At 44.4% G+C, this 22,825-nt stretch overlaps 1 long non-coding RNA gene across 1 annotated transcript in view; it reads right to left on the bottom strand.

Moving 5' to 3' along the window:
- LOC134441208 (uncharacterized) overlaps positions 1–22,825 on the bottom strand; it is a 62,149-nt gene that overhangs the window by 19,694 nt on the left and 19,630 nt on the right. The window contains exon 2 of the long non-coding RNA XR_010033119.1: positions 11,011–11,130. This is a non-coding gene — a long non-coding RNA (uncharacterized LOC134441208). The remainder of the gene's footprint in view (positions 1–11,010; positions 11,131–22,825) is intronic.

Here is a 22,825-nt window from a genome sequence, read left to right on the forward strand (position 1 = left end):
CCAAAGCCACATGATCACTCACTTCATATTCAGTAGCTCCAACAAAAGCACAGTGGGTAACGTGATCAGCCTATGTTATGAATCAATGTGTGTGTGTGTGTGTGTGTGTGTGTGTGTGTGTGTGTGTGTGTGTGTGTGTGTGTGTGTGTGTGTGTGTGTGTGTGTGTGTGTGTGTGTGTGTGTGTGTGTGTGTGTGTGTGTGTGTGTGTGTGTGTGTGACACACAATCCCCCATACATGATTGACCCTTGAACAGGTGCACAGGTGTGCTCTGTTGTGTATTCATAGAGCCTCCGTCAATGCTGTTGTGTTCCTAGCTGTAGCAGCCGTGTTGGTGCACTACTGTAATCGTGACGGTCAGTGTTTGTGATAGTTAGCAGCGGTGACTGTGACAGCACATCCGCTCCAACTGAGTTTTTGTGAAAGTTAGCGATGACAATGCCAGCATGCTAGCTTTAGCTTTGTATTTGTGATAGTTATCAATGGCTGTGCCAGCATGTTATCTCCAACTGTGTATTTGTGATTGTTACCGATGACTGTGCCAGTGTGTTAGCTCAAACTGCGCACGATAGCGCCTGCAATGCGCTACTGTTGCGGGGCTGCTAGCATTCCACTCCCCGCTGTTTGATGTTTGTGTGCAACTGCCCAGTGCAATGTGTGCTGTTTTCTGGGTGTAGTATCCACTGTCGTCTGCGTAGTGCAGAGCCACAGGCTACTCTGGAAGATGATCAGATGGATTCTGCAGCAGGCAGTGTGTACCGGTTAGATTATTCATTTGGAAATGCCATTTAGCCTGCTGTACGGTATGAATAAAGAAACTCCAAAGAGTGCAACTGAATACCAAAACAGGCCTTAGGTAGAAGTTGAGAAGATTTTGAAAAAAAAAAGCCTTGAGTGGAGTTTTGCAGTGTGATAATGAAGCACTCGACACCATTTAGCCTACTGCATTACACTGAAGAAAAAAAGACAAGGCTGAGTACAAGCACAATGGTAGAGTTGTGTTAGGTATGCATTGCAAGTCGAAATGAGTGGTTCGCATTAACTAGCCATACTCACTACTAATCACAAGTATTTTAGTAGAACAAAATCAACAGACCGATGTAGCATACTACTTGCAAACTCTCCAAAAAACAAACCAATTTCCAATACAAGGACCAATGGCTAGATTGAAAGATGCACAGGTGGTGGTGTACAGAGTCACTGCAAATGGATGTAGAGCAGTCCAGTGTAGAACAATCCACTGAGCAGAAAACGTTGTAATTAACATCCTTAGAACAGGACCGTATTAAGCCAATGTGGTGCCGCCGGAGACTATACCTCACTGGTGCACCTTTTATGTAGGCCTTCAAAATTTGCTAAGTTTGTGTCTTGTGTCTTTGCCCCCTCACTGGTCAAAAATGGCTGGTGCCCCTGGGCACTGTGACGCTGGCCCTGACCCTGGATAATCCGGTCGTGCCTTAAATCACAAACAGCGCTCATTGCCAAAGTAAACCGAGAGTATCTCTGCATTGTTGAGGTTTCAACGACTGTGTCGAGTTTCTATTTGTTCTTACAATGCCAAATGATTTCTGAATATCGGACAGCTAGGATTCATTGAGGAATAATGGGCATCCCATTAGCTCGAAGCAATCACAACAAATAAGGGAAAGGACTATGAATCAGAAGAACAACCATTCATGAGTGCCCAGCAAAGGATCCCTCGATAGTCTATAGGAGAACAGTACAAAGAGCCTTTGTAAAGCCCATTCAGTGGGAATACTTGACATACATTTGAAAATGAATGCTCTAATTTCACACAAAAACATACTCTTTCCTCTAATTTCAAAAGGACATTGTGCAACAACAGGATAATAATTAGTTCAAGGCCAATGGTTTTCTTTTCTTTTTTTGGTGGATCAAATTCAAAACTCAAGAATATGGTGACAGAGAGACAGAAAAATAGGCAGAGAAACAGCCGAAGGAGAAAACAAAGCTGGTGACTGAAATTGTTCGAAATGCTAATGCACTTTTCCGAGGTACTGATGCTCTCTAATCATTTTTAGGGAAACGAATAGAAAAACAGACGTATCAATTCTCACTTTCGAGGAAATCCATTTAAGACTGAAAGCCCTTTAATTCTCTGTGTCTGGGCCAATTTGCATCCAATTTCCATGGCTCAAGTTGGAATTGAATCAGGTATTCAGAAATCAATGGTATGCATCTGGAAAAAAATGGGCAAATTCAAAGACAGTCCGAACAGCCTCACTTAAATTTGATGCTAAGCAGTGGATACTGCTTTGAGACTGTAGACTAATGGTCGTGTGTGTGTGTGTGTGTGTGTGTGTGTGTGTGTGTGTGTGTGTGTGTGTGTGTGTGTGTGTGTGTGTGTGTGTGTGTGTGTGTGTGTGTGTGTGTGTGTGTGTGTGTGTGTGTGTGTGTGTGTGTGTGTGTGTGTGTGTGTGTGTGTGTGTGTGTGTGTGTGTGTACTACACCTATCTACATCTGTGAGGCCACTGCTATTGGAGCACACCCACATGCTGGGGCCCTCGCTCCACGTGGGGACCAAATCCCAACATGTTTTGACCCCTTTTGCTGGGGTAGTTTTGTTATTACTGGTAAAAGTAAAAGTGTAAAAACATTTCCTCACTGACAGGTTAGGGATTGTTTTGGTTTGGACACAGTCAGTTGGGCACCATTTGAATGCCTTTCAGCAACTCATCTAGCCACACAGTACATTGCTCTAGGGCAGGGGCTGTAGATGCTAAGCATAGAAGTGCTGATAAGTGAAATGCAATGTAAATGAATGATTCTATAAATCTAGTCTTGTGTGGTTAGTGAAGAACATGTGGAAAAACACCATTTGTCCGATACTGGTTGTCAGTCTGTCCCCAAGGACAAGCTGTATAAGACCTCATCGCGCTGCTGATCAAAGCGACGGTGCAACATTTGCATTCGTTTGCATTGCCGCATAATTCCCCACCTCACGGGATAATCTCCAGTTGCAATCAGATGAGCCGCGGGGATGATGGCTGCTAACTCTTAATTAAAGAAAGATTTATCACCTGGGGCTGATGTGGGGAGCTGCACCACACACCAGAGATGATGGAATACTTAGGACCTGATTCTCTTCTTTTTATTTTTTCCTTCGGCAGGAGGAGATTGGGAGGGTGTTGGCAAGATGCACTGACAGTTTGTTGTCTATCTCCCAAGTATGACTCTCATCTCCCCCTGATTCTGTAGCCTACTTGGAGAAAAAAGATAGCGTTCTGCTATTCAAATATTTTGTTTTTCAAACAATATACAATTTGCCAAAGTTTTTTTTTTTTCTCTAAATAGACTTTTGATTTCACCTAAAGCCGGTCAATTTATTTTGGATGAGGGGAGGAAACAAAAAACTATATACACGCAAAGTTCTGACAAATCTAGCTGGAAATCTTGCATGTTGCCTGTAGGGAGGTAGAGAAATGTATTGCTCTGCCGATGTAGGGCCATGATTACAGTGAAACAACACACACGGCTTTATGGAAATTTCTACCATGAATCTTTTCAGGAGATAGATTTTCACAGTCGCAGAAAAGGCATTTGGTTAAATGTTTACTATTTGTTTATTTACTACTGTTTTGAAGAGGAAGCATCTCCATTCCCCTCATTCTGTCTACAGTAAAAAATAAATAAATAAATATCAATCCAGTAAGTGGGGGGATAAGCACCGCAGCATCAAGTATTTTACTATATGGCAAGGCAAGGCAAGGCAGTATATGCTCCAGTTGAGGGGAAATGGAATCCCGCCCTGAAATTAAAATGATTGTAAAAAATAATACAATAAATCCACTACCCCTCGTGACCTTTCACAAGCCCAAAATACCCATACTTTTATCCACCTTGAGTGAATATTTCTCCCAACCACCTCCTACCATACATGAAATCGGTGGATAATTATTATGTAAGTCAGATTTAGTTAAGGTGCTGTGTGAATGAAGAGGGAGCAAAGAAGTGGGCTTCTCAGTCAGTCCTGAACTTTAACATTTCGGCATTCAAACTTGTAATTTGTCTGGAATGCGCCTGACATTTACGTCCGATTATTATATAGCTCTTTAGAATGCTGATGAGTATCCCATTGACTCTGAAAGGTTCAGAGGCCAAATATTTTTGTATAATGACGGTTAAAAATCCTAATGGCCGCTCATCTCAATCTGACAGAGTTCTGCCTCGTTCTGTAGTGGCTTATTAAACAAGATTTACCGCTTCTATATGACATTTAAGATAGTAAGTGCCTGTCTGTTTTATTCCTGACTTATGATTACCATTTAATGTGCCTGGGGCTAGGAAATAAGATCTGCAGAAAAGTGATGGAATTCAGACAGTGGTTCTGCATTTGATCAGATAAAAACTAAATCCAGAGTCAGGGTAAACATTGCTAACTTCAGCTGGCCAGGACTGAATATACATCGCAAAGCCTGTCGATCCGATTAAATCTGACAAATAAAATGAGGACAAGCAGGGTTTTCAAAAACAACATATTGCTGAAAAAGTTTTGCTTCACAGTTATCTGATGGTCAAACATGCCTCGCTACAGCCAGATTAACCAGATACTGACTAATGTTTGTTTGTTACATTTTTGTTGGAGTCCACTCTCTCACACCATCTTTTATTGTTGTTTGGCGGCACCTGGACTACTGTCTTGTGGATGTACACACCTTAACTTCTAATTTATTTACCAGGGTATAAACAGTGTAGTCAGTCATAACAAATGCAGTTCAACACAAACGTTTCTGTTTGCCACTAGCCTTTGTTACCCTCAACAAAAGCATTTGCCTTAGCTTAGGTGCCTAAACCAATAAGCAACGTGTTAATCTGCTTGCCAGTCATTTGGAGTGTACATTGAAACGCTTAGTCGGCATTGAACTTTTAGGCGGCATTCCTTGCCTGGCTATCGTTAAACTCTTAATACCACATGTGAGACATTGTCTGGGACCCTCTGTTAACATTTCTTGTAGGGGAGCAGTGGTTCACCCATTGCCCATTACTGATCGCCGATGCCCATTTATTCATCGTTACGAAAGTATCAATAGGTATTTATGTAGCCCATAGGCAATTGTATCAGTTGTATTCAAACAAACTACAGCTTTCAGTTTGTTGAGTAGTCTGCGTTGTCTTCCCATCCTCCTCCTCTCTCTGATTGGATCCCTATCTCAGGCTAGCACTTCGGCACTGCCGTCAATGCTGTCTTTCAGATCGGAATGATTGTGTAGGATAAGTGCTATGAGTTAAGGCTACCGTGCCAGGGGTCAATTTCTCAAAACCAAAGTTGCTTACTACATTAGCTACTTGCTGTTTTCAATGCATTTTCCCATTGGCAACTACCCAAGTTGCTAACAGGCTAACAGCTTCTCTTTTGAGAAATTAACCCCAGCAGAATAAAACTGAAGTTTTACAAGAGCATCCAAGATTATTTATGGCCTCAGCTACATGCTAGACTGTAGTGACCCTGCAGTTTGTCAAAAGTACTACTCCCATGTCCCCACACGACCCCATATTAGTCCATCTCTAACGGCAATAAACACCATGTCCACACCACCACGCCATTGGGATTTCTAAACATGACAAGAGGTGAATAAGGGGGCTGCAGTAACTCCAGTCGGCAGAGTGTGTGTGTGCTTTGTCAAGCCAAGAGAGAACAGTTGCAAAGAAAGTGTGTGTGCATGTGTGCGTCTGTGCCTTTGTGCGTGCGTATGTGTGTGTGTGTGTGTGTGTGTGTGTGTGTGTGTGTGTGTGTGTGTGTGTGTGTGTGTGTGTGTGTGTGTGTGTGTGTGTGTGTGTGTGTGTGTGTGTGTGTGTGTGTGTGTGCGTGTACACACACACACACACACACACACACACACACACACACACACACACACACACACACACACACACACACACACACACACACACACACACACACACACACACACACACACACACACACACACACACACACACACACACACACACACACACACAACCTTAAAACAGACCAAGGGAAGACCCTACAACAGTGAGAAGGAATGTAAGGACAAGCCTTCCTCTTGCATGCATACAGTCTTGTAGGCTGTCTCTCGAGGCACAGAGAATAGACAAGAGTGGGTGGATGAGAGAGAGAGAGAGAGAGAGAGAGAGAGAGAGAGAGAGAGAGAGAGAGAGAGAGAGAGAGAGAGAGAGAGAGAGAGAGAGAGAGAGAGAGAGCATATGCAACAGGATTGGGAGGGAGAGAAGTAGTCGATCAGCACGCAGTGAATAAACATAGAGATACAGGGACAGAGATAGAGAGCCCGAAACAGTACAGAGATAGAGAGGCCGAGAGAATCGAGTGGATTAGTGGGTGATAGGTGAAAGGATTGTCAGCAGGTGGCTGGTGGTAGTTGTACCTGTGACAGGACTCATTGACCTGACCTCATTTACCATAGCTACTGTCTCTCCCATGCAATATTCATCTCCATGACGTTATCACATACTGTACTGTACTCACTCCCCCACGCTCACTAGACTGACACATTCGTGCTGTATTGCCAACCCTTCACAGTTACACATACGTATGTAGCCTACATTTATTTTAAATCTGAGATAAAATCATTGACTTACTTGAATCTGGAACAAAATACATAATATCTCTGCACAAATCTGCCCACGTTTAGAGTAGGGGATCGAACAACAGTAAAATAGTTTGTCGAGAGAAGAATGTAACAACAGCTATTGTTTCCACCATATGGCTTTGAATGCTAAATGCCTGAACCTACAAGTAACTTGAATATACGTACATTACATTTGAACTTCATACAAAGATCTTTAGAAGCCTAATAAACATCCTAGTGCAGTGATTCTCAAACTGTGGGCCAGGGACCACTGGTGGGCCCTGACGGTATTCCAAGTGGTCCTTGAAATCCTTTTCTAAAAATCAAAATAATATTTGTGTGTGTTGCTGTTGACTGTAGCCTATTAAGTTGTATTGTGTACTGGGTCAGAGGTGTGCCTGAACATTTGTGAACATTTCAAGTGGGCCCCTATTTGGAAAAGGTTGGGAACCCCCGTCCTAGTGAATGGGCCACTACAAAAAAAGTTGAATATTTTTGTATGATGAAAAGGTATAACATGCTCCATCGCTGCTTACAGTCTCTGTGTTATATTGAGATGGAATGTCAACAATACAATAAGCTGAAAGGGATTATTTAGCAGCAGGACTTTTCTTGAGGAATTTTCTCGATGAACAGAAATGAATTTCCAGCGGTGGAAGCCATGAAGTGGCAACAAAATATTTACAACAAAGTTTCTCACCCTCTATTAGCACTTGTTTTTGGCAAACATCCATGTATTAAAGCGAGACAATGTTCTCTATCACTGCCAGGGCTTATGCCTCCATAATGGCCCCCTTGCAGAACATTATCATTTTACATAATAGACTGACGATGACACTGCACTGTTCTCCCAACATCTGCTAAAGCCATCTGATGTGCGATCGTTATTATCTCTCCTGCTTCCTGGTAAATATAATCACAATGCTTAAATGCTTTTTGCTTTAGCGGGCTCTCATCCAGAGCACTCCAAAGCACACCGGCCGACTAAAAGAACCTCTTCCGAGGTACGTGTCAAAATGCAAAATGCTGCGGTTGCCAACTCTGTTTTTATATGCTCTGTTGATTGTACCACCCCGCCCCCCCCCCCCCACCATATTTGTTTAAAAAATGTTCTGCCGTTGCCAAAAATGTTCATCCACTGTTGAGCTATTATTATTTTAAAACTGTTCAGATGGTGGGTGGGTTCGCGGGGGTGGCGGGGATGCTCGGGGTGGACTATGACCGGGAATCGGGGGGATATTTTTGGGAACATCCCCCCTCCGGCCTGTCTGAACCAGCCAGGTCTGGTTGAGGAGAAACTGTGTGAAATTCTGCCTTTGGCATGGTGTGGCGTGCCGCACAGCACCGGACAGCACAGCCGCCGTCCTACTTTGCTCTCTAAGTCTGCAAACCCTCTCTGGGCTCCATCTATGCTCCTCCACCTGAGTACACCTGCTAAATGGATAACACACTGTGCCTTCATATGGGGGGTGTGGGGGGTGTTGGGGGGGGTGCGCTCTGCAAAGCTTGACAGTCCAGTCAGGGCCCTGGGTCCAGCAAAGGGCACAGTCATCTCATTCAAAAATGATATCCTACTCAATCTTTAAAACAAGCCTCTCCAGGGACTGAATAGAACTGTGAGACTGCTGTGAAAGCAACGGGGATACCACTTTGGCAAGGGGAGTTTAAAGCTATTCAGAGGAATGATTGAATTGCCTATTTTGTCTGAGCAATAATACATGTACAGCCCTCCAGCCCAGGCCTCCTGCTCGTGGCTATGAACATTGGACACTGGACAAGTCTTTTAGATGTCTCTCTTATGAATCATGCTCTCTCTCTCTCTCTCTCTCTCTCTCTCTCTCTATCTCTTTCTCTGTCTCTATCTCTCTATCTCTCTATCTCTCTTTCTCTCTCGCTCTCCCTCTCTCTCTCTCTCTTTCTCTCTCTCTCCCTCTCTAGCTCTCCCTCTCTCTCTATCTCTTTCTCTCTCTCTCCCTCTCTCTCTTTCTCTCTCCTCTCACTCCCTCCCTCTCTCACTCACTCCCTCACTCACTCACACACTCACTCACACACACACACACACACACACACACACACACACACATACACACACACACACACACAGACTATAAATCAACACATAACACTCTTTCTTTCCAGCACATACTTTGTGTGTGTGTGTGTGCATGCGTGCGTGCGTGCGTGAGTGTGTGCATCCGTCTGTGCGTGCGTACGTGCGTGAGTGCGTACAATTTCATCTTTATGCACTTGCTTTATGCATTATGTAGCCGCTGTATCATCCATAAATGCCTCAGTAAACAGAGTCACAAGGACATGACATACACCATCAGCAGATCAGTACAAATATTACAGCTACACAATGTGCCCCGTCCTCACTTGAACTTCAGATCAAAGAAAGAATGGAGGCAGAGAGCAGTGGGTGTTTGCTATTTCTTCTCTGCACTACACTACCAAGTTCATGCCCAGAATGCATTGTTGAGGGACCCATAGCCATAACGATTGGAAGGCCTACTGACGTGCGCCCACTTCCCCATTTGGCTGATAAAATATTTAATCACCAACCAAGGCCGTAAAGTATTGTTTAGCTGCAAAGTGCAGCACACCATAATATTAAAAACACTCGGTGGGGGTAAAGTTGCGTTGTCATGTAAATAAGACATGATTAAGTGCACCAACATCTGTGGCTAGCTTGAGCCCATACAGTAATAAAGAGACGGGGAGTGAGCTTGTTTCATTGCACGCTTTCCTGTGATCTGGCTGGCAGTTTCAGCACAATTGTCCTTTTGTTGAAACAGGAAAAATAAATCAATTTTGTCACAAAATAAAAGAGTTTATATGCATTCCATTTCAAAACTTTTGGCAAAAGTTTTGACAAGTAATGTCCCAGCATTACTGCCTTTCAGCATAGTCCCATAATGCACTCCGTACCGTCAGTGGCACGCTGTAATAGACATTGAAAGTTTTAGTTAGTTAATTACCAAAGTACTACTCTACTATGACATAACAGAGGGCCTTTAGTAATGCACTTGTATATAACATTTATAACGTGATTTAACGGGTTAATAATAGAGGAGTTATTTAAAAAAAGAATCCCCCTTCCATCTCATCCAAACTTCCGTGCTGACATCACCAAGTGAAAGATAGTTTCACTTTTGTATTTACTCCACTATGCAGTACTCAAATGAACCATACATTCAGACAGACACACAGAAATGAGCAATTGATTGATAATCGATTCACAATTACATCATGAATGATGACAACATGATGACATTTGCTAACGATCTACAAGCTGCCACTTTGTTTTATGTCGATGGTAACATGTTCACTTCCTCTATGGTGGCCACGCTTACCAGAGAATGGCGTCTGGATATCTGAAAGTGATACCAGACTACTTGAGTTTGTTGATATAGCTAGTAAACTCTGTTACTGCCTGTCCTCTTCGCCTCCCTCCGTTCCCCATAGGCGCTGTGCGGGATGCATCACACTAAACCAGTGATTCTCAAAGTGTGGTCCGGGGACCACTAGTGGTCCACGACAGAGCTCAGGTGGTCCACAAGGGGATTTCTATTTTTCCAAGACAAGCTAGCAGTAGGCTACATTTGTAACAGTATTGCAATGCTATAGCTGAAGTCTCATTTTCACCACAATAAGACAGACTTGAATAAAAGGTATGTGATCTGCATCGAAATTAGCAGTGTCAAATTAGCACCCGTCAACTGTCAATTCAGTTAACAGGTGGTCCTTGAACATTTTTGGGGGGACTAAGTGGTCCTTGGTCGGAAAAAGTTTGAGAAACACTGCACTAAACCTTATGGCCTGCTTCCCCCACCCCTCCCCTCTGTTCCCTATACATGATAGGTGGGATGCATCACACAAAACCCTGCAATCCACTACCCTCACCCCTCCCCACTGTTGTGCTGTGTTGGATACATCACACTTAACCCTATGGCCTGCTACCCTCACCCCTCCCCTCTGTTCCCCATACTCATGAACGGTGTGACGTTTTCCATGTGCGTTACGCCCATTTGTGGGGGAAAACAGCCCATGCAAGTCAATTGGTGATTTAATAAACGAAAGATACGGACCTGTAGACTAGCGTTGTTCACGCGCAACATGCCAAAACCGTGTTGTGTTGCCGGCTGTTCCAATAATATAGCCAAACAGCCGTGGCTGATGCATGGACTGTGTTCATTTAGGCAAGCCAATGTAACATGTAAGTTGATGAGACATTCGGTTTGTTTTCACCCATAAAGGGGCGTAACGCACATTTACAAGCCAAGTACCCGGATGGCCGTTCATGAGTATAGGTGCTGTGTTGGATACATCACACTTGACTCTATGGCCTGCTACCCTCATCCCTCCCCTCTGTTCCCCATAGGTGTGCATAGGCATTGTGTGGTGGGATGCATAGCTCTCACTTTCATTGTCCTGGGCCCAGACGATGGAGAGCGGAGATGGAGAGAGGATGCCAATGCTGATGCACGTGCCCAGCCATACCCATAGCCAAGGCCCTCCCATCTTCACTCACTCCTCAAAGCCTGCAAGGCAAACACACACACAGAGGGGAGGAGGAGACAGAGGGGAGGTCGTTACATATTGTCATACATTTAATTTAGTAAAAATGTGTACAGCGTAGTCACTGTGCACAGTTAACGTAGAGAAAGAGAGAGTTTGAGAAAGATATATATGGGTATAGACAGAATACAATATAGAAAATCAGAGGGGGTATAGAGGATATGTGAGAAGAGAAGAGAAGAGAAGAGAAGAGAAGAGAAGAGAAGAGAAGAGAAGAGAAGAGAAGAGAAGAGAAGAGAAGAGAAGAGAAGAGAAGAGAAGAGAAGAGAAGAGAAGAGAAGAGAAGAGGGAGCTGTTCGCACAGATGAATGGTCTCCACAGTACCTGTGGACATCATCATTAATTAACAAAAATTAACAGCAATACAATACAGAGTTAATGAAGTCTGACATGACTAGCAGTCCATATCTGAGCTCACAGGCCCAATGTCCCCTGACCTGGGAGGCCTGAGCTCATCACTGGTGAAATAGAGCCATCTGCCAATGGGCTTGATGATGATGATGATGATGATGATGATGATGATGATGATGATGATGATGATGATGATGATGTCCAAATGAATCATCCATGCAGACAGACACACAGAAATGAGCAATTGATTTATGATCGATTCACAATTACATCATGAACGATTACAACGTGATGACATTTGCTAACGATCTACAAGCTGCCACTTTGTTTTGTGTCGATGGTCACTTTCTCTATGGTGAATACACTGACTAGAATAACGTTTGGGTATCTGAAAGGGATATCAGACCCTGACTGCTTTAGTTTGTTGATGTGGTTATTAGTGCTATGTGAAGTCAGTGCAGAACAGCATCTTGAGTTTGTGAGTGCATCATGTCAGTCAGTGCAGAAAACATATTCACAGTATACTGAGTTTGTGAGTGCATCAAATATTGGATTGAGTTCAATTGCATATTACTTTATAAAACAAATCATGAAATGGCATTGTTCAAGTGTTACACATCTGACAGTGCAATACTGCAAACCTTGAAAGCTCAGACATTGAGGGATATATCAGCGGCAAATGCAGATAGCAAGTGAGAGCACAGAGGGAAGATACCAGAAAGCAAGAGTGCATGATGTGAAATAAGAGAGTGTAGAGAGAGAGATGGGGGAGAAAATGAGAGCAGGAAGTGATATAGAGAGACAGAAAGAGAGAAGAAGTGATTGGAAGAGCACAAAAGGGATAGCAGAACAAGAGATGTTGGCTGTGATGAAATGGATAGAGAGAGACAGCTAAAGAAAGGAGCTGAGAGAGAGGGGGGGGTGAGAAAGAGAGATGGAGAGAGAGAGAGAGAGAGAGAGAGAGAGAGAGAGAGAGAGAGAGAGAGAGAGAGAGAGAGAGAGAGAGAGAGAGAGAGAGAGAGAGAGAGAAAAAAGAGAGAGATGGATCAAAAGACAGAGATAGAGGTAGAGACAGAGAGATAACAACCCAGTCAGAGAGGCGGCAGAGAAAGAGAGAGAGAGACAAAGAGAACGAGGGAGAGAGACAGACAGACAGAGAAAGACAAAAAGAAAAAAGAGAGAGAGAGAGAGAGACAGAGAAAGAGAAAGAGAAAAAGAAAAAGAGAAGGAGAGAATAATGTTATTTACCCAGAGAGCTGCCGCGCTACAGAGAGCATAGCTAGCTAGACATCCAGAGATTTGTTTGATGGTGTAAGACGCTTGTCAGATTTAGTCATCACCTGTTCTCGGCTCACTTCTCTAACCACACCAGATTAAAAACCCTGTGTGTGTGTGTGTGTGTGTGTGTGTGTGTGCGTGTGTGTGTGCATGTGCGTGTGCGTGTGCGTGCGTGCGTGCGTGCGTGCGTGCGTGTGTGTGCGCGCATGCACGTGCGTCCGTGCATGCATACCTGTTTGTGTCTGATGCAGCACATTATGCATCTTGAATGTATGCACAACCACGAATGCATCGACCGCACGAACGTGTGGGTGTACTTTGTATATGTGTATGCACCCCTGTCTTCGTAGTGTGTCTAAATAGATGTAGCCTACGTTTGCGCCTTTCAGTGTGTGAGTACAGCTGTGCCTGTGAATGTACTTTTTTTCTCCTTTATTTTACTATAGTCACATTGTGGCTGTTGCTTCTTTTTCCAAGTGAGCCCTAGGACATGTACATACATATACATGTATGTTTTCATATGAAAAAGTGTGTGTGTGTGTGTGTGTGTGTGTGTGTGTGTGTGTGTGTGTGTGTGTGTGTGTGTGTGTGTGTGTGTGTGTGTGTGTGTGTGTGTGTGTGTGTGTGTGTGTGTGTGTGTGTGCGCGCGCGCACACGTGTGCATGTGTGTTTGTTTCCCTTATCTGTGTGTGAGCATGCTTGTGTTGTGAAGAGCAAGCCTCCTTCATGACGCCAAACTATGATGTGAGCACAATTTCATCAGCTGCAGCCCGTCTGTGAGCGAGCACTGTGGTTCATGGTTGTATGTGTGTGTGGGTGCGTGCGTGCGTGGGTGCGTGTGTGTGTGCACGCGTGTGTGTGTCTGTGTGTGTGTGTGTGTGTACATGTACGTGCAGAGTATGTCTGTCTGTCTGTCTGTCTCTCTTGCAAGTCTCTCAGTGTGTCTCAAATGGGGCAGTTGTGCACTTCTGGCACCACTGTATGTTTAAGTGCGTAGAGTGTTCACGCAGAAAATTCCCCCGTACCCAGGCGATGCCCAAATAACGGTCATAAATGCAGTATGTGAACGATGGACACTAATTGGTCGCTATGTTGTTCACATTCGAGACACGCTGCCTATCTCCACTTGTCTCCCTTCTCTCTCTTTCATTCTCATTCTCCTTCTGATCGATCTCTCGCTCTCTCTCTCTCTCTCTCTCTCTCTCTCTCTCTCTCTCTCTCTCTCTCTCTCTCTCTCTTTCTCCTCTCTGACTCTCTCTCTTTCTGTCTCTCTCTCTCTCTTCTCTCTCTCTCTCTCTCTCGCTCTCTCTCTGTCTCTGTCTCTTTCTGTCTCTCTCTCTCTCTCTCTCTCTCTCTGTCTCTCTCTCTCTCTATCTCTCTGCTGACTGCGGTGCTCTGCTATTCTCCAGAGGGGGCTGGGATTCAAACCAATCAGCTCTATTGCAGTTAAACCTGCTGCCACCACACAAAGACGCATGACACTGACTGTTAAGCACAAGTAGTTGTCTCTTCCTTACCCTCTCTCTCTCTCTCTCTCTCTCTCTCTCTCTCTCTCTCTCTCTCTCTCTCTCTCTCTCTCTCTCTCTCTCTCTCTCTCTCTCTCTCTCTCTCTCTCTCTCTCTCAATCCTCTAGCCTTTTTATGAAGTGAAAAGGAGATGGCTGAAGAAAAATGAGTCAAGTCAGATGCCAACTCCCACCACAAACATTAGTGTAAGAGGAGGAGGAGGAGGAGGAGGAGGAGACAGAAGACAAGGGGAGAGAGAGAGAGAGAGAGAGAGAGAGAGAGAGAGAGAGAGAGAGAGAGAGAGAGAGAGAGAGAGAGAGAGAGAGAGAGAGAGAGAGAGAGAGAGAGAGAGAGGAAGAAAGGGAGAAAGATGATAGGAAAGAATTTGACTCATAATGCTGTCAACAACCAGTAGCCGCCCTCACGTTGTTAGCTACAAACCACCTCTAAACATGAATTAATAATGATAGCTCTCTCTACACAAATTACTGCAAGACGCTCGCAAAGCCTGCATACTAACCAGACCAGACAAAATACACCTCAACAGTTACAATTATACAACACAGTGCAAGCAAGACTTTGTTGGACAGGTGTTAAGAGACATTCGCAGGAGTGGAGTTTGTGTATATACAAAGGGATAACTTCTTCATCACAGAGTCACATTGTAATGGAACAACAACAACACAAAGAGTTGATGATAGGCTGGGCGCTGTGGTGATATACATGGGTTCTCAGTGTTTATCAACACGATGCTATGAGGAGGGGCAAGACACAGGCAGCCAACCACGTGAGCTAATTTTTTGACCGACAGCGGTTTCCAACAGTCAGAGGTTGAGTTGTGCGCAGCTAGGTTCGCGCAGTCAGGTTATATACAAAATTTAGAACCCATGTATAAGGATCCCACTAATTATCCATCCCATGGTTTTGCCCATACAAACCTTTGATCACCAAATCAATTCAGGGGATGCTAACCAGGACACATTGCTATCTCTCTGACCTTGCTGTCACCTCAATGATATAATATCGCATTTACCATGCCACTATCTCTTTTCCAATGATGCTTTTGCATGTGACTTGCTCTTCAAATGACAACTACACTACGAATTGGCATGAGATACGTACAGTAGAACCGTTTGTCAATGGGACATTTCCACAGGTAGTCATTCAAAGGTCCTGCGTTCGCTTTAGTGCACTCTTTCACAGAGTTCTGAAAATTAGAGTGTCCAGTTCAACACCTCTGCCGGTATTTGGTAACCTTTGTGCTTCACAAGGAAATGGATCCATATGGGCTCTTCCACTTCAATCATGCACTTCCCTCCTCCTAGACATGCTCTAGGTAGCGATAGGGGTAGAAGCAGGGCTACGGCTATGAGTATGGGGAGAGGTACTGTAGGGGTTGGTTTCAAGTAGACCCAAAGTGGCATGACTTGCCACTCTGCTCTGCTTAGAGAGAGGCCATTGGGTAGACATCAAAACCAAGCACTCAAAGTTATAAAAGGTGGTCCACTCTCTCTCCCTGGGTGAATTAGCCTTTTTCATGTAAAGTCAGGCACCTTTGCTTCAATTCATTGGCTGCAGGACAAATAAGCATTTGGTGACATAACATTAACTTGCACCTCACCGTTTTTTTGTTTTGTTTTTTCGTTTTTAAGGAAACCAGTAGTCGTTGTTTCTGCTTCGCTTATAAAATGGAACACAACAAATTGTTGAATCTAACCAAAATTTTCACTTCATATTCCGTCCAATCTCTCTCTCTCTCTCTCTCTCTCTCTCTCTCTCTCTCTCTCTCTCTCTCTCTCTCTCTCTCTCTCTCTCTCTCTCTCAATGGGACTGTCTTAACGAGACAAACTAAGCAGCAGGGTGCCCAAGAGTATAAGTGAAGAAAGTGTGGGATTCTAGTTACCATGACAGCCAGATGAATGGCCATGAATCCACTTCAAATTAGTCTGATGCACCCTGAGAGGGATGCACCACTGCGGGGGTCGCATCCTGCGGCTCCATGGCTTCATGGGGCTTTTCCATTACCGTAGTTTGCCACGCTCCCTGTCTGTGTCTTTGGGATCTCTGCTGAATACGGCTGCAGTGTGCAGATGGATGTTTACTCAGTCTAGAGGTGTGTGCCACCAGTGGCAGAACACTTGCACACAGGGCCCCAGGTAGGGTGACCAGCTGTCCGGACTTCGGCCGGACAACCCCGCCCCTTAACTTTCTAACCTAGCGTCCTCGCGCGCACCCATTGCTTCGACTTGCCGAATCCCCGTCTCCGTGGAGAAAATTGTGAAGTTGGCATTCTAAACTGTAGGCAGAAATCAGGGAACAGCGCTGCCATCTTACCTCAGACAACTCAGCTGCCAACAACAGTTTTACTTGTAAAACAATATTTTTGGGGGGAAGGATTTTCGCATTGCATTACCTCACTCCGATAAAGGAGTCATCACCACTAACTTAATATTGTATCAGACGGCAGGTTACGATAGACAAATCCGTCCGTTGTTGTCTGTGTAGGCTATTTCATATTTTTTTTTAAATGTATTTTGGGTAGTCGTGCATTCGTAGGCCTAATAGCCAACCATTAATTTGATTTACTTTATTCAAAGTTGGTCAGAAGTAGGCCTATTATCAGCTGTGTTTTAAGGGAGGCAAACCGCTTTTGTCAACCTTTTTTACACGCAGACGCTGGATAACCAACAACACGAGCTCAAAATACAGACAGCGCCCGTGCAGAAAGACGTTTCTTTGCCCTGTTTGTAAAGTTGTGAGAACCCTCGTATCGTTGTAAAGGTATTTAGCGGACAAACTTAATTGCACTAGGCCAATGCGTTGCCAACAGTGCAGGAAAAAATAGGAAACAGACAGTAGGCAATAATATAGTTGCCTTATTTAACTTTTATACAGTCAGTTAATGAACTTCATATATGGCTATTGCACGGAGGTTTCCCCGACACAAGGCGACAGCAATACAGTTAATTCGCTGGGCGAGAGTTAGCCTATATCTGGAGTAACATGGCGGCCGCAGATATCGGAAACGCGACCGACTATCAAGGTCTATTTTGCGTCGATGACGTTGCCTCGCAGCTCGAGGCCATAAGCAAAAGGCTAGGAGGAAAGGAAAGACAAAGAGAGGGACACACGGATGTCGTGAACAGGTCGTAAAAACGGACCGATGGCCACCCTATCAGTACCCGGTGATGCCACATTTTTCGTCTCAGCCCTTCCCAAGATATGAGCTATTCTAATGAGGGCAGCGTTTGTTTACATTTTTTTTAAATGAACATAGGCCTACTCCAAATATTTTCCCAAAAGGTACCACTGTTTGCTAGTTGTCTGCTGATGTTGCATAACCTTTTGGATGTTTTGAAATGTAAACATACAGCTGCCCCCATTACAATGTCCAAGATCTTGGAAAAGGCTGAGAAGAAAAAAACAAAAAACTCAGGTACTGACAAGTCCAGGGTAGTGTCAGCATTACAACTGTATGTTGAAATTGACTGAAGTTATCTGTAAAACAGTGCAGAGCCTCAGTATTCTATTTCACTAGAAATGGGATTAGAACTAGAAACGAGCAAGTAAGGAACTAAAGTTCCCCTCAATCCATATCTGTGTTTTGATGCATGAATATTCTTTTTCCCCATGGAAACAGAGAGCAGTTGCTACTGTTGCTTTTACGACACAATGAATACATCTAATCAATAGCCAGTCGTTCGCTAGGGCAAGTTTGTGACAGGACACCGTCAAAAGATAACAGACTCTATCGAAGAACAAACAGTGATGGAGGAAAGCCTCGTATTACAGAGACAGAGGGAACAATAGATTGTACTAGCTCTCTTCCACATTCATAACCACCTAACACTGACACAAATAAAGATTTCTTTTGTGTATTCATCTAGTATTGATCACAGCTGTGACTGGTGACTGGTTTATGATGTATGAACCGGACTGGTATGAGCTGTTGTTTGCTTGCCTGTGTGTGTGTGTGTGTGTGTGTGTGTGTGTGTGTGTGTGTGTGTGTGTGTGTGTGTGTGTGTGTGTGTGTGTGTGTGTGTGTGTGTGTGTGTGTGTGTGTGTGCGTGTGTGTATGCATGTGCATGTGCGTGTGTGCGCGCTAGAGTGTGTGTGTGTGTGTGTGTGCGTGCGTGCGTGCATGCGTGCGTGCGTGCGTGCATGCGTGCGTGTGTGTGTGTGTGTTTCCAAACAGTCAGCAGAGGGGAGCGCTTGGGACCTTTAGCAGGGCGCTGCTGATGCATGCTAAGGTCAGAGTCATTAGCAGAGCAGCGGGGAGGGAACAGCCTGGCCTCATCTCTCCTTTCCTCTCTCATTTCCTCTCCTCTTGTCTATTCTCCTCTCCTTTCCTCTCCTCTCCTCTTGTCTCCTCTCCTATCCACTCCTCTCCACTCCTCTCCTCTTGTATATTCTCCTCTCTCCTTTTGTCTCCTCTCCTCTGTCTTTCCCTCTCTCCTCCTCTGCCTCCTCTCCTCTCCTCTCTTCTTTCCTCTCCTCTCTCCTTCCCTCTCATCTCATCTCATCTCATCTCATCTCCTCTCCTCTTTCCATCTCTCCTCTCCCTCCTCTCTTTCCCTCTCCTCTCTCCTTTCCATTCCCCTCTTCTCTTCTCTTCTCATCTCATCTCATCTCATCTCCTCTCCTCTTTCCATCTCTCCTCTCCCTCCTCTCTCTCCTTTCCATTCCCCTCTTCTCTTCTCTTCTCTTCTCTTCTCTTCTCTTCTCTTCTCTTCTCTTCTCTTCTCTTCTCTTCTCATCTCATCTCATCTCATCTCATCTCCTCTCCTCTCCTCTCCTCTCCTATCCTCCTTGTCTTTTTTCCTCTCTGCTCTCCTCTCCTCTCCCATCTCCTCTCTTCTACTCTCATCTCCTCTTTTCTGCTTGGTCCTACACCTCTATCTTACGCCTCTCTCATACTCCTCTCATTTGCTTTTTAATTATATTTCTTCTAGTTTTGCGTCCTTTTGCCTCCATGGCTGTCTTCCGTTTTTGGTCCTCTCCTTTCCTCCTATTCTCCATTTTCCTCTCCCGTCCCTGCTCTTCACTTATGTCCTCCTTTCATCCCTCTTTTGCTCTTCTCCTCTTTTCTCCCCCCCTGTCCACCATGATCCTCTCCTCTCTCCACGTTACACCTTTCTTCTGCTGTCCTCTTCTGTCTTCACCTTTTTTTTAACCCCACCTCTGCTCCCTCCCTTCTCCTCCTTCGCGTCTTCTTTCCACTATGCTCCTCTCCACTCTGCTCCTCTCCTCTTGTCTCCTCGTCATTTTCCACTGCTGTCCTCCATTCTCTACCCCACCTCTGCTCCCTCTCCACTCTCCTCTCCCTCTCCCTCCCTGACGCCCATGCCCAGTGACAGCATCATTCTTGCATCAGCCCATGGAGAAAGGTGCCGTGATGCGGCCGATTACCCAGCCTGCACAGCAGACCCTCAGAGATTATGGGGTCATTTTGCCACTGAGAAGACTTCTAATTGTGAGTTGTTTTTGTTGAGAGCTGACCTGTCACACCGTCTCTCCCTTCAGGGTAGCTAAAAAAACACACCACAAAGACCACTTGTGTCGGAGTGAATACCAATGTCTGTCCTTGTGAAAATAATTGCTTTCATTTCTTTGTCCCGTTCACATGACAAAAGAATAAACATAACATTTCTTCCTCCTTTCTCCATTTCTGTTAGGCATTGCAGCAGTTTCAAAACTCTGAGGTGTCATTTGTGTTTGTGCTTGAATTTCAGCAAGCCTGACACCGTACACCAGGGCTTTGTGACCTTCAAGCTAACAATGGTGTGCACTGTTGAGGCGCTAAGTCGTGTCGTCTCCTGATTATAGACACATGTCGCCAGCTCTTTCATACACAGTTTAACTCTCTACTTGATAACCTGGCCCTGACTTTCACCTTAGACAGGGTTAAACAATGCTGAATCAGTTGTTAGTTGTAACTGAACTATTATTTTCTTTCACTTCATTTCTGGAATTGGGTTGGGGTGGGTGGGTGTTGGTCACTGACTTTGTAATGTTACAGTTTCCCATCTTGGGATCTTGTTTATAAAGGGAAAAAAACGGTGAATAAAAAAAAATTGCTGAGTCACCCTTACACCTCATGGCCCAACAATGTGTTCTGTGATCATTAATGTAGCTGCTGATTCGAGCACTGCCAGGGAGTAAGGCTGAAAAAAAAGTAAAATAATCGCACGTCTTCATAAATCAGTCTCAAGCTAGCTGTATGCTCATAAGCAGGGGAAACAAAGCACTGCTGGCATCAACAATATAGCGAGCAGAAAGTAACCAGAGCAGCAGGACTTTATTTCAAAAAGCGCATATCAGCCAAACACACTGAGCCAGCAGGCCTGAAGGAACTGGGAATAGCCAGAGTGCCACTTGAACATCATCCTGGATCTAAAAAAAAAGTCACTGCTGAAATTGTGAATATTTTCACTAATTTAAGAGCAAATCTTCGAAATGAAATACTATTGATTATTATAAGTGTTACTTGCCTCAGCTTACTTCATGCCTGGAGTTGATTATACTTTTCATTAATCATTTTATTAATGCATAATGCTATTATTGTGTGACTGCTTCGGAACAGATGGTGATAAAAACTGAGCAACTCCTAATTTATCGCAAAGTAATAGAGTGAATGTTTTAGTGTTCTGAGGGGAGCAGTCTGCTGTTTTAATGGAGCTGTACCTCATACATAAAACTGCTGGTTTATGATTAGAATTTGAAAGTCCAATAAAAGACACCAATAACAATGTGCTATTTTAAGTTTTCTTTCTGCTGTCAAGTCTTTTGCCCAAAATGATTGCTGAACTTGCAAAAAAAAAAAAAACAGAAATTGGACTCTGCAACAACTTTTGGACTTTTGACTCTAACTCTTAGTCCATTGCTCTTTGTTGAATTGCCTCAACTTCACTGTTGCATCACCTCTGTGTTGCATGTGGCGGTAGCTTTCTCTTTTTTAATGGACATAGAAGTGTTTCATTCAGCTGGCCTCCCCCACACACATCCAGTGCTTTCATGCCTGCGAGCAGAGGTCAAAAGAATCAACACACTTTCACAGAGTTGAAGCATCTGGTCACAGAGGGAGAGAAAGAGAACATCAACGACTGTACAGTATGTGTGAATATGTGAATGAGAGTCACAGAGAGAAAAAAGACCAACAAGAAAGACAGAGAGCAGGCCACAGAGAGAGAGAGAGAGAGAGAGAGAGAGAGAGAGAGAGAGAGAGAGAGAGAGAGAGAGAGAGAGAGAGAGAAATGGAGAGACAGAGAGAGAGGCAGACACAGAAAGAAGAGAGAGAGAAACAGAGAGAGAGAGAGAGAGAGAGAGAGAGAGAGAGAGAGAGAGAGAGAGAGAGAGAGAGAGAGAGAGAGAGAGAGAGAGAGAGAGAGAGAGAGAAATGGAGAGACAGGGAGAGAGGCAGACACAGAAAAAAGAGAGAGAGAGAAACAAAGAGACAGAGAGAGAGAGACAGAGAGACAGAAAAAGAGAGAGGAAGAGTAAGCAGTGATGTGCTAATGAGTGCTCCAATGCCTGGAGTGTCCAGCTCATTAGCCACAGTAAAGGCATGAAGGGGCTAAGCAGAGGCCTTGGTCATTAGCGCAACTCAATAAATGAATGCAGCAGACCTCAATGACAGCCCCGCACCGGCACCTCACACACACCCCTTCAAAACACAACTCTCACTGTAGTTGGAGTAAAACCTCACACTCACACTCTTGAAGTCAGAATAAAAATCCTCCTGCCATAGTCCTACCCAACCCAACAAAACCATTTTTTGAAGTCAGAAATGATGCTCATAAAGTAGCCTATATCCACTTACGCAACCATGAGTCAAAAGCAAGCTAAACACTTCCAACTCCAGGCCTACATTTGTGGCATCAGGACCAATAAATAACATACCTATTTTGGCTTCCTGGTGGAGAAATACATTTCCTTTCTCTTGCCGTGTCACCTTTGGCCAAATGGATGTATTGGAGCAGGCAGAGTGGGGTTTTTTGTGCGTGTGTGTGTGTGTGCGTGGCCACAGGCTGTCATTCCATTTCCTTCACATCATAGTCTCCCGACAGCTGATGCCCGATGCCGCCTGCCTGCGTCAGCCGCAACAGAAAATGGCTCCACAGTCCACATAGCCTGTGGTTACTGACGTCAGGATTCTGTCAATAAGTCAATCCTTCATGCCCCCCCCCCACCCCACCCCTCAGACCCGGATGTGCGATATGGTGTCTGAAGTTAGTATTTGGCCATGGCTCAACATGGCGTTTATTTGTTGGCCACTGACAAGAATATCATTAGTATAATAGGCCCATGCACTCATTTGGCAGTGAGTCAGCTAACAGCATTTAATAACTGCCTTAATTTATCTATTCCATTGTCAGTTATATTTTAACTCTGAACTCAGCACCGTCAGCTAAGGACAGATTTGTCTGGAATTCAATTTTGTCTGAATGCCTTAGTCCACTCTTTGTGCCACATATTATTATAATGATGTGACAATAATTGCCTCATAATTAAGTCTGGACATTTT

The sequence above is a fragment of the Engraulis encrasicolus genome, chromosome 24 (assembly GCF_034702125.1).
Source record: "Engraulis encrasicolus isolate BLACKSEA-1 chromosome 24, IST_EnEncr_1.0, whole genome shotgun sequence".
Taxonomy (NCBI): Eukaryota; Metazoa; Chordata; class Actinopteri; order Clupeiformes; family Engraulidae; genus Engraulis; species Engraulis encrasicolus.